Source organism: Schistocerca nitens, chromosome 1, assembly GCF_023898315.1.
Source record: "Schistocerca nitens isolate TAMUIC-IGC-003100 chromosome 1, iqSchNite1.1, whole genome shotgun sequence".
Lineage (NCBI taxonomy): Eukaryota > Metazoa > Arthropoda > Insecta > Orthoptera > Acrididae > Schistocerca > Schistocerca nitens.
The window spans coordinates 970,023,281-970,034,077 of record NC_064614.1 but is presented as its reverse complement, the minus strand read 5'-3'; positions in this window follow the sequence as shown (position 1 = coordinate 970,034,077).

Genomic DNA, 10,797 nt, shown 5'->3' with positions numbered 1-10,797 from the left:
CTGCATTGTACTCAGGTGATGCACGTGAAAAGTTTCCGACGTGGTTATGGCGGCACGACGCGAATTAACTGCCTTTGAAAGCGGAACGGTGGTTGGGGCTACACGTGTGGGACATTCCTTTTCGGAAATCGGTAGGAATTCAGTATTCCGAGATGCACAGTGTCAAGAGAGTGCCGAAAATACCACATTTCAGGCATTACCTTTCACTATGGACAACGAAGTGGCCGACAACGTTTATTTAACGACAGAGAGAAGAGGCGTTTGCGTAGAGATGTCAGCCCGCATCTCGTGGTCGTGCGGTAGCGTTCTCGCTTCCCACGCCCGGGTTCCCGGGTTCGATTCCGGCGGGGTCAGGGATTTTCTCTGCCTCGTGATGGCTGGGTGTTGTGTGCTGTCCTTAGCTTACTTAGGTTTAAGTAGTTCTAAGTTCTAGGGGACTTATGACCACAGCAGTTGAGTCCCATAGTGCTCAGAGCCATTTTTTTCGTAGAGATGTCAGTGATAACAGACAAGAAACACTGCGTGAAATAACCGCAGAAAGAAATGTGAGACGTACGGGAAACGTATCCGTTACGGTAGTTCGGCGAAATTTGGCGTTGACGTTGTATAGTAGCAGACGACGGACGTGAGTGCATTTGCTAACAGCACGACATCACCTACAGTGGATCTCCTGGTCTCGTGACCATATTGTTTTGACTCTAGACGACAGGAAAACCTTGGCCTGATCAGATAAGTTCCGATTTCATTTGCTAAGAGCTTTTAGTACGGTTCGAGTGTGGCACAGATCCCACGAAGCTACGGACCCAAACTGTCAACAACATACTGTGCAAGCTGATGGGGCTCTGTAATGGTGTGGTATGTGTTTACACGGAATGGACTGGGTGCTCTGGTCCAACTGAAGTCATGGTTATGTTCGGCTCCTTGGACACCATTTGCAGCCATTCATGGACTTCACGTTCACAGATATGTCACTGGGCTACAATTGTTCAAGACTGGTCTGAAGAACATTCTGGATGATTCGGGAGAATGATCCGACCACCCAGATAACCCGACATGAAACCCATCCAACACTTAGGGGACATAACTGAACGGTCATTTCGTGCACAAAATCCGGCGCTGGCAACACTTTCGCAGTTACGGGTGGCTGTAGAGGCAGCATGGTTCCATATTGCTGCAGGGGACTTCCAACGACTTGTTGAATCCATGCCACGTCGACTTGCTGCACTACGCCGGGCAAAAGGAGGTCCGATACGATATTAGGAGGTTTCCCACGACTTCTGTAACCTCGCTGTATAATATTTTTGTTTAGTCGTAACTGAAATATTGTTTCAGTTCTGAACGGTCAAAATGCACAGTACACACTCACAGATGGAGAGTGATGGAGAAGTGAGCACTAGTGATGCACCCAAAGCTTTGCGAGAGCCGATGGTTACCCTTTCTGTTAACAATCGCCTGAAGACACTTAAAATGGCTCTGAGCACTGAGATCATCAGTCCCTTAGAACTTAGAACTATTTAAACCTAACTAACCTAAGGACATCACACACATCCATGCCCGAGGCAGGATTCTAACCTGCGACCGTAGCAGTCGCGCGGCTCCGGACTGAAGCGCCTAGAACCGCTCGGCCACCGCGGCCGGCCTGAAGACACTGCGGAGTACGTTAGTTACTCTTCTATCGCGTCACCAGCCAGTATACCACGCAGTTTTCCAGCTGTCTCTTTCATTCCTTCATTTCCGAGAAGGATTTAAAGAAGTACTTAGAATAGCAGTTATGAATACCTTAATCAGTATTTGGTCACGTGAAGGTATTTGCACTGTAGTGCATATAGTTTAGCAAGAAACGTTATTTTCAGAGAGCAGAGAAAGGAATAAACAGACCATGAAGGAATAATTCTCCAATGGTCTATGTGTGTTATGTAATATGTATGCGTATTTTAGCCTGGAAACGGTACATGTGTGTATATGTACTAATTAAGTGCTCTCTTCATAGTGGAGAATTTCAAACATTTCTGTGACGATCTGCAGTAAAATATTATTGATGTCCTTTCCTGTAATTTAATGATTTATGTTTTACTGTGTGTCAATGAAATCTGTGGTAGGAAAACTTATTTCCTCTGCTGGGCAGCAAAAAGTATATAAATCGCAGGAAAGTAAATGTCAGTTCAAGAAAGAAAGAGACACAATAATGCGTTAAAGTAGTGTTAGTGTTTTATACTGCATTAACTGAAGGACATATTAAGATCGTCTTGCATATGAGTTAGTCGCGCGGAGTGGCCGCGCGGTTTGCGGCGCCACGTCACGGATTGCGTGACTCCTCCCGCTAAAGGTTCGAGTTCTCCCTCGGGCATGGGTGTGCTTGTTGTTCTTAAGATAAGTTATTTTAAGTAATGTGTAAGTCTAGGGACCCATAACCCCAGCAGTTTTCTCCCTTAGGTTTTCACATACATTTGAACAAGTGAGTTACCCTGTGTTGTTTTGTGTCCATGAAGCGAGGAATATTTCATTTTACACATTTATTTGATATCTGAGGTTTTTAATTTACATAAAAAATTTTCTCAGCAGTGATGTACAAAACTAACTTACAACTGACTTGGATTTTGTGTTAGATTCGTATTGACTAACAAATTAAATGAACTTAGTTAAGTACTGCAGGTGCCCATGGAATTAAGCAACTATGTAAATGCCTCACTTGTCTGCAAAAGCAAAGGCGCACGTGTGTAACTGCCAGGCAAGTGTGCGTCCATGAACCAAGGTGTGCTAAGCCTAAGTACTAATGATTATTTAAGGGAAAAGAAAGATTTTCTCCAAAAATATAATAGTGTACTCTTAAGACCTACAGTATATTATAACAGAAAAATTATAGTTTAGTTTCATCAGAGCATCCTCCCTTGGATTTAATGACCGCTTCAAAAACTCAAGGCTCGCGAAGTTCTTGTCCTTTACCAAGTTCCAGTGACGTTCCTTGCTTGTTACTCGATATTTACTCACAGGTCTGTACACTTCATCTCAGACCATTTCAATAGTGTAACTATCAGGACTTTGGATCGGCCACACTGTATCTTGCAGAACACTATTTTTTTCCCCTTCGATGCAGTGCACTTTTTACACAACGCTGACAGACGTCTCGAGTCATTATCCTGTTTTAATGTAAGCCCTTTCCTTATTAAGCACAATCCACATTGTATTGTATGAAGTGGTGGTGTCTTCTGTGTCCAAAATGCCGCCAACTGTATTTCCAAAACAACCTCAAACCACAATAGAACTGTAGGTAGAATGTACTTGTCATTATGTTGACTTCGTCATCGGTTTTAGTTGGTCGTTCTGTGAGGTCGTCCTCGTCTTGGTAGGTCTTTGTCGCTACCTATTGTCTGCTGGTGGTGAAGTGTGTGTTGCGCCTCCCCCTATTGACGCGATACACTATTTCGCTGTTTGAGGCATAGATAGACATGCTTATCTAACTGCTACAATTCCTGCACGTCAGTTCCATTATTGGAGCGATAATAACGATGTCCACAGTGACTGACAACTGCCACTAACAAGGTGAGCGCGACTATTCGTCATCGCCGATTTCGTCCAGTTTTATGGTATATAAGGGCTTAGCCAGAAATGAATGTGACGGAAGCTGGAGCTGCAGAGGGCCAAGCATTTAGAGAAAATAGTATTTATGGCGCTGGTCGGGCGAGGCTGGAGCCGCTTATGTGAGTGTAATTTTCAGGCAGCCGTTGGCGCAGAGGAAATAGCAGAGAGAATAGGAATCAAAGGTTCGTGGGATCGAGTCACTATGCAGAAAATTATTATGTAATTAAACCGAAATAACGTTCAGTATACTGCATTTATTAACACTGCCATAAAATGCAGGAAAAGGAAGTGAAAGAAAAAGTTGCGATTAGATGTAAATTTACAGGAAGGCATCATAAAGCTTACGCAAGAACTTGATTTATAAAATCAAAAACGTTTGTTATTTTACAGTTGACGTTTTACACTTGCTCGGTGAGATTCAGCGTAAAAACAAGGGGAGCAGTAAATTCCTCGGTATATTGCACATGTTTTAAACGCCGCATTTTTACAATTGCATCGTTGTTATAAAAATTTTACAGAGACACTAGGTTTAAATTCACAAATGAGTCGCTCTCATGGCACAATTTGACACAAATCACGTGTAACGCCACATTTCGCTAAATATGGAAAGTATTTGATGTAATACTCTCGGGATGTGATTTATTTTCTTTCCTGACGAAATAAGAGGAATTATGAAGCTTCCTGGTCAAATTCTTCTTCTGACGACAAAATCAGACATCGCAGGGTGCACTGGTAGAGTGCTTTTGGGGATAGTTACTTTAATACTGCACAATGGGAATCCTCCTTCATCTTGAAAAATTTCATGGTACAATTGTGGATTTTTGTTTTTTTTTTTTTTTTTTTTTTTTTGTATTTCCTTTTTCTTCACGACGTGTTAGCTAACAGAAGAAATTTTTTCTCCTGCACGTACGGCCTCATCACATCAGTAACAACATTTTTGTATTAGGGTGTTAAGTTTTCCAGATTTTGCTGAAGAAATGAAGACCTTCTTATAATTTTGGAGCATACTCATCCGATATGATAACAACTTTTAATTGTTCTGAGATCCATAAACCACATTGCCGGCCGGAGTGGCCGAGCGGTTAACGGCGCTACAGTCTGGAACCGCACGACCGCTACGGTCGCAGGTTCGAATCCTGCCTCGGGCATGGATGTGTGTGATGTCCTTAGGTTAGTTACGTTTAAGTAGTTCTAAGTTCTAGGGGACTTATGACCACAGCAGTTGAGTCCCATAGTGCTCAGAGCCATTTGAACCATTTTAAACCACATTAAAAACAAAATGATATCAGATTTTAATCGTCATGGAGCCAAATACAGCATAAAAAGTAAAATGACATCGGTTTCTAACTGTCGTGATAACGGCGCAAAACATGTTCAACAAGGTGTCCGTAAGTTGAAATCGAGATAAAGCACGTTCGACAACAAATCGGAGTGTCTCGGGAGTTGATACCACCTTTGCAGGCATGGTGAAACGACGAAGTATTTTCGAGCTGGTAAGCTAGACACAAGGCCCTGGAGTGAAAGCCACTGGAGTTTTAGAACAATAATTTATTAACAAGTGAAGTTACAACAAATTAGTCACTGAGCAACAGTTATTTTAAAAACTTTCCCCAAAGTGAAATTTATGACTACCCCACTGCAGCAGTTCCTTTGTTAAAACTAACGTATACTGAATAATGAACAAACTTACGGGCACTAGCCCGCCATCTAGTATTACCTTTTTTAAACACCAGCTAAGAATCACGGGGACTAGCTCACAGCAGCAATTACTCTTTCTTGAAAAGAGTGTAGTGAAGTTCCAATAATCTTAATCGTACAATGGCAACGGTCAGCCAACCATTACCATGTGAAAATGTGTCGTTGAGATCAATACTAAAGTTTAGTTTACATCCACAGAATACTGTGGGTCCATCTAGAAGTGCGTGTGCGGCGACAGATTTAATTGTGTTCTTCTTCTTGTCTGCAGCAGATGTTGTCATTTCTACGTCTTCAATCGTTTTGTATATTGTCTGTCTTGCACGTCGCCGTTGTCGTCGTCGGTAGCGCATCTGGAACAGTTGTCTTCAAAGAATGAACCGGTGTTTACACTCTTTGCAAACTGCCCGACCATTAACGGTGTATGACATATTTTGACAAGAAGCAAAATTCAACTCCATTTACGAACGCTACAGCCTGCCGCAGTAACAGTTTTATGCAGTGCTTATCAAATGAGTTAACCACTACTAATAGATAGCAACACATATTCTCTATCAAGAGACACGCATTCAAATGCATTTATGAACGCTAACACGCGGTGAGAACCTGCCAAATAGAAATGGTATGTGCTAGCCGTTCCAACGAACTTTTCCGCCGTTAACACAATGTAACATTTATACTTCAACTTAAGACAAATTTTCAGATGCACTGACGTGAACTAACCCAGTGTGACAGTTACTCTCAGAGCAGACACACCGAGCGAGGTGGCGAAGTGGTTAGCGTACTGGTCTCGCATTCGGGAGGACGACTATTCAAACCCACGTCCGGTTCAAATGGCTCTGAGCACTATGGGACTTAACATCTATGGTCAGCAGTCCCCTAGAACTTAGAACTACTTAAACCTAACTAACCTAAGGACAGCACACAACACCCAGCCATCACGAGGCAGAGAAAATCCCTGACCCCGCCGGGAATCGAACCCGGGAACGGGAAGCGAGAACGCTACCGCACGACCACGAGATGCGGGCCCCACGTCCGGCCATCCTGATTTAGGTTTTACGTGATTCCACTAAAACGCTCCAGGCGACATTTATGTACGATTACTTATATCATCACCAAAAAGAACTAGCTTTGAGTCTACATGAATACACACTGGCAAGTCATCACAGGGTGTACGTAAAGTCTGGGAACACTTTCATTTATTTATTGCACAAGAACCAAACATCGTACAAATATCATACATATGTCATTTTGAAGAGAAACCCTGAAAGTTTTTTTTTCATGTATACCGCCGCAGCGTAGTTTGGTAATTTGCCGATAGTCAGCGCTAGTCGCGAACATAGTGAGATCAGATGCGGAGCGAGCTTTCTGTGTGTTGGAGTTCGACAAAAACAAGTGTGCTACAGGTATAATTGTCGAGTGTGGGGAACAAAACATCCACACGAATGCACTGAATCTGAGCGTGATTCCCCAAAGGTAAATGTTTTTTGTGCCTTGTCACGTCGAAAACTGTACGGGCCATTCTTCTTCGTCGAGAGCACTGTCACTGGATGTTCCTACGTTGACATGTTGCAGCAATGGCTGATGCCTCAAATGCAGTCGGAATCTCCGTCCACCTTTCAACAGGATGGAGCACCACCACATTTTCATAGTAAAGTTCGTGGGTACCAGAACACAGAGATACGGCATCGATGGATCGGCCGTTCTAGAGAAGGGGACAGCTGTTTCATGAAATGGCCCACCCGATCACCAGATCTCACTGCGTGTGACTTTTTTCTGTGGGGACACATTAAAGGTCTGGTGTATGTGCCGCCTCTACCACGTGATGTAGTGAGAGCTCCGGGAGAGAATACTGGAAGCGACTGTCACAGTCAACGATGCCATGCTAGGACAGTATGGCAAGAATTCTATTACCGCATTGACGTCTGCCGGGTCACTCATGGTTCGCATACCGACTGTTTGTGTAATATGTATGACATCTGTGCAATGTTTAGTTTTTGTCCAATAAATAATTGAAAGTTTTCCCGGACTTTATGTACACCCTGTACATTTACGTACGCTAACACATTGTAGCAGTTACTCTCAAAGCTATATACTCTTGTACTCGTTGTTCAAATAAAATTTTTGGACTTGACAGTCGCTAAATCAAGGAAAAAAGAAGACAAACCAACGAAGAACCATGGGAAGCCTTCCAACCTTGTAATCAGCTTTCAACTGGACAGTGAAAGATATGTAACTTAGTATATTACCTTGCATCAGGTTGTGCCAGGGTCCTTCCGAATCAACCAAATTGCACTTCACGACTGTGTCTGCCGCCGCCGCTTTCTCTCTGCCACTTCGCTCAACAGACCCCAATCGACAGCGTGTTGTACTCCAAATCGGAGGGTCCACCATCTCGTCGCTCGCAAACGCGACTGCTTCCACTGCCCGTCTCCAGCCAATTAACGCTCGCACCACTCGAGGATGTTTTCACCAAAATCCATGTTTACTAGAGACGAGTCGATAATCATGCTTTAGGTGTCACGTTCAGAATGCGTTGCGTGAGTTACTCTTATTAAGATCAGGTGGCCTGGACGACCATGCTATAGGGAAATGACGGCTGAAAATTCTAGCAGTTCCGAAATGCCTCTGCTGCAGCCACTTTACTGGCTGTGCAGTGTGCTTAGAAGCGTCGTCTTGCGTATAAATGATCCTACCCACACACCCATGCATTTGTAGGGCTGGAGTGATTCTGGTGCACAAAAGACTCTCATACCTTCACCAGCGTAGCTGCTGGTAACACTACCTGCCGGACATATCTTCTCGAGAATGTATGGTCCTACGATAAACGATGCCGTCAACCTGTACCACACAGTCACCTTGGCAGAATGAAGCGGCACCGGTTAATATGTGTGTGCGGATTTTCATTTGCCCATATTCTGGAATTCTGGGTGTTGACATGTCCTTGGAAATGGAAATGGGCTTCTTGCGTCCACAAAATGTCCCATGGCCATTCATTGCCCACTTCCAAGCAAGCTGGCAAGCTGGCAGGTCAGTAGGAAGCAACTGCTGAACGTGGATGATTTTGTATGGATAGCAATGCTGGCTGTTTCGTAGGATTTTATGCTCAGTGGCATGTACAAGGTTTGGGCGATTCCCCATTCACTGTTCGTGTTCACACTACCGTTCGACTTCTCTTATAATGCTGTGTCCACATCATCAACTGCTGTACGTTCTCTCTGACATTTCACTTCGACAGAACCCCTCTTTTCGAATTTTGTGATCATTTTATCCAGGCGCTTAACAGACATCAGACGAATGTGTTTTTTCATACTCTAGAGTGCCCGGAACTACTCCGGGCCTATGGTTGCACAGTCACCGTTCTTGTAAAAGAGCTTTGCCAGTAGTATGCGATCCTTCATGGAGACGCAAAATGGGAAAGAGCCATGTGCTGCTCGTCAGTTGGTATGCATATTTTGACGCTCACGGTGCCATCTCTTGGTCAAGATTCCGTTAATTTTCTTTTGTGCAGTGACATTTCTCCCAGCTTCAATAATGTGCTGTTCAAATTTGAAGTTTTTCTGAGCAGTGGTTTTCCTTTTACAGCGTTTTAAAACTAGAACTTTGATTATGGGCACCCTGAGCTTCATCTACGGGTTTTGATGAGTGAGTCTGTAAGTATGAAAATATGTGACATACATTGCCTGATGATTTAGCGGTAATGCGAGGGCCGTATACAGATGCATCGTGGGATCGAATCTCGGGCAAATCATTGATTTTTCAGTCTTCGTTTGAACCTAAGATTCACGTCTGGACGGTGTGAGGAATCGTCAGAAACGTAGTTCGTGTTCCCCGCTGAGCTGTAGGTTCCCGTTCCCCGGATGGGTAACATAGGGACACGCAAGTCGCCAAAGCGGCGTCCAATGGAAAGACTTGGCGCCAGGCCATTGAGCCACACGAAATTATTATTATTACCAGCTGATAATTGCCGGGGTATCGATTTTGCTAATTTTGTATTAGAAACGAAAGCAAAAACTGAATGTTTGTAGTGTACTGGCGAAACAGTTTCGTTTCCATGTATTGGTCAAAACGATTTTGAAATTATGAAACAGTCGTACAAAGATTCCTAACAGTTTCTGTATTCTGAGCGTAGTTGCTTCGTGTATCTACAACGCGAATTTGTAAATGTCTCTACGGTAACGCCTCCTTATAGCTGTATACGAGGGCAGTTCAATAAGTAATGCAACACATTTTTTTTCTGAAACAGGGGTTGTTTTATTCAGCATTGAAATACACCAGGTTATTCCCCAATCTTTTAGCTACACAACACTATTTTTCAACGTAATCTCCACTCAATGCTACGGCCTTACGCCACCTTGAAATGAGGGCCTGTATGCCTGCACGGTACCATTCCACTGGTCGATGTCGGAGCCAACGTCGTACTGCATCAATAACTTCTTCATCATCCGCGTAGTGCCTCCCACGGATTGCGTCCTTCATTGGGCCAAACATTTGGAAATCCGACGGTGCGAGATCGGGGCTGTAGGGTGCATGAGGAAGAACAGTCCACTGAAGTTTTGTGAGCTCCTCTCGGGTGCGAAGACTTGTGTGAGGTCTTGCATTGTCATGAAGAAGGAGAAGTTCGTTCAGATTTTTGTGCCTACGAACACGCTGAAGTCGTTTCTTCAATTTCTGAAGAGTAGCACAATACACTTCGGAGTTGATCGTTTGACCATGGGGAAGGACATCGAACAGAATAACCCCTTCAGCGTCCCAGAAGATTGTAACCATGACTTTACCGGCTGAGGGTATGGCTTTAAACTTTTTCTTGGTAGGGGAGTGGGTGTGGCGCCACTCCATTGATTGCCGTTTTCTTTCAGGTTCGAAGTGATGAACCCATGTTTCATCGCCTGTAACAATCTTTGACAAGAAATTGTCACCCTCAGCCACATGACGAGCAAGCAATTCCGCACAGATGGTTCTCCTTTGCTCTTTATGGTGTTCGGTTAGACAACGGGGGACCCAGCGGGAACAAACCTTTGAATATCCCAACTGGTGAACAATTGTGACAGCACTACCAACAGAGATGTCAAGTTGAGCACTGAGTTGTTTGATGGTGATCCGTCGATCATCTCGAACGAGTGTGTTCGCACGCTCCGCCATTGCAGGAGTCACAGCTGTGCACGGCCGGCCCGCACGCGGGAGATCAGACAGTCTTGCTTGACCTTGCGGCGATGATGACACACGCTTTGCCCAACGACTCACCGTGCTTTTGTCCATTGCCAGATCACCGTAGACATTCTGCAAGCGCCTATGAATATCTGAGATGCCCTGGTTTTCCGCCAAAAGAAACTCGATCACTGCCCGTTGTTTGCAACGCACATCAGTTACAGACGCCATTTTAACAGCTCCGTACAGCGCTGCCACCTGTCGGAAGACAATGAAACTACACGAGACGAAGCGGGAATGTTTGAAAATATTCCACAAGAAATTTCCGGTTTTTTCAACCAAAATTGGCCGAGAAAAAAAATGTGTTGCATTACT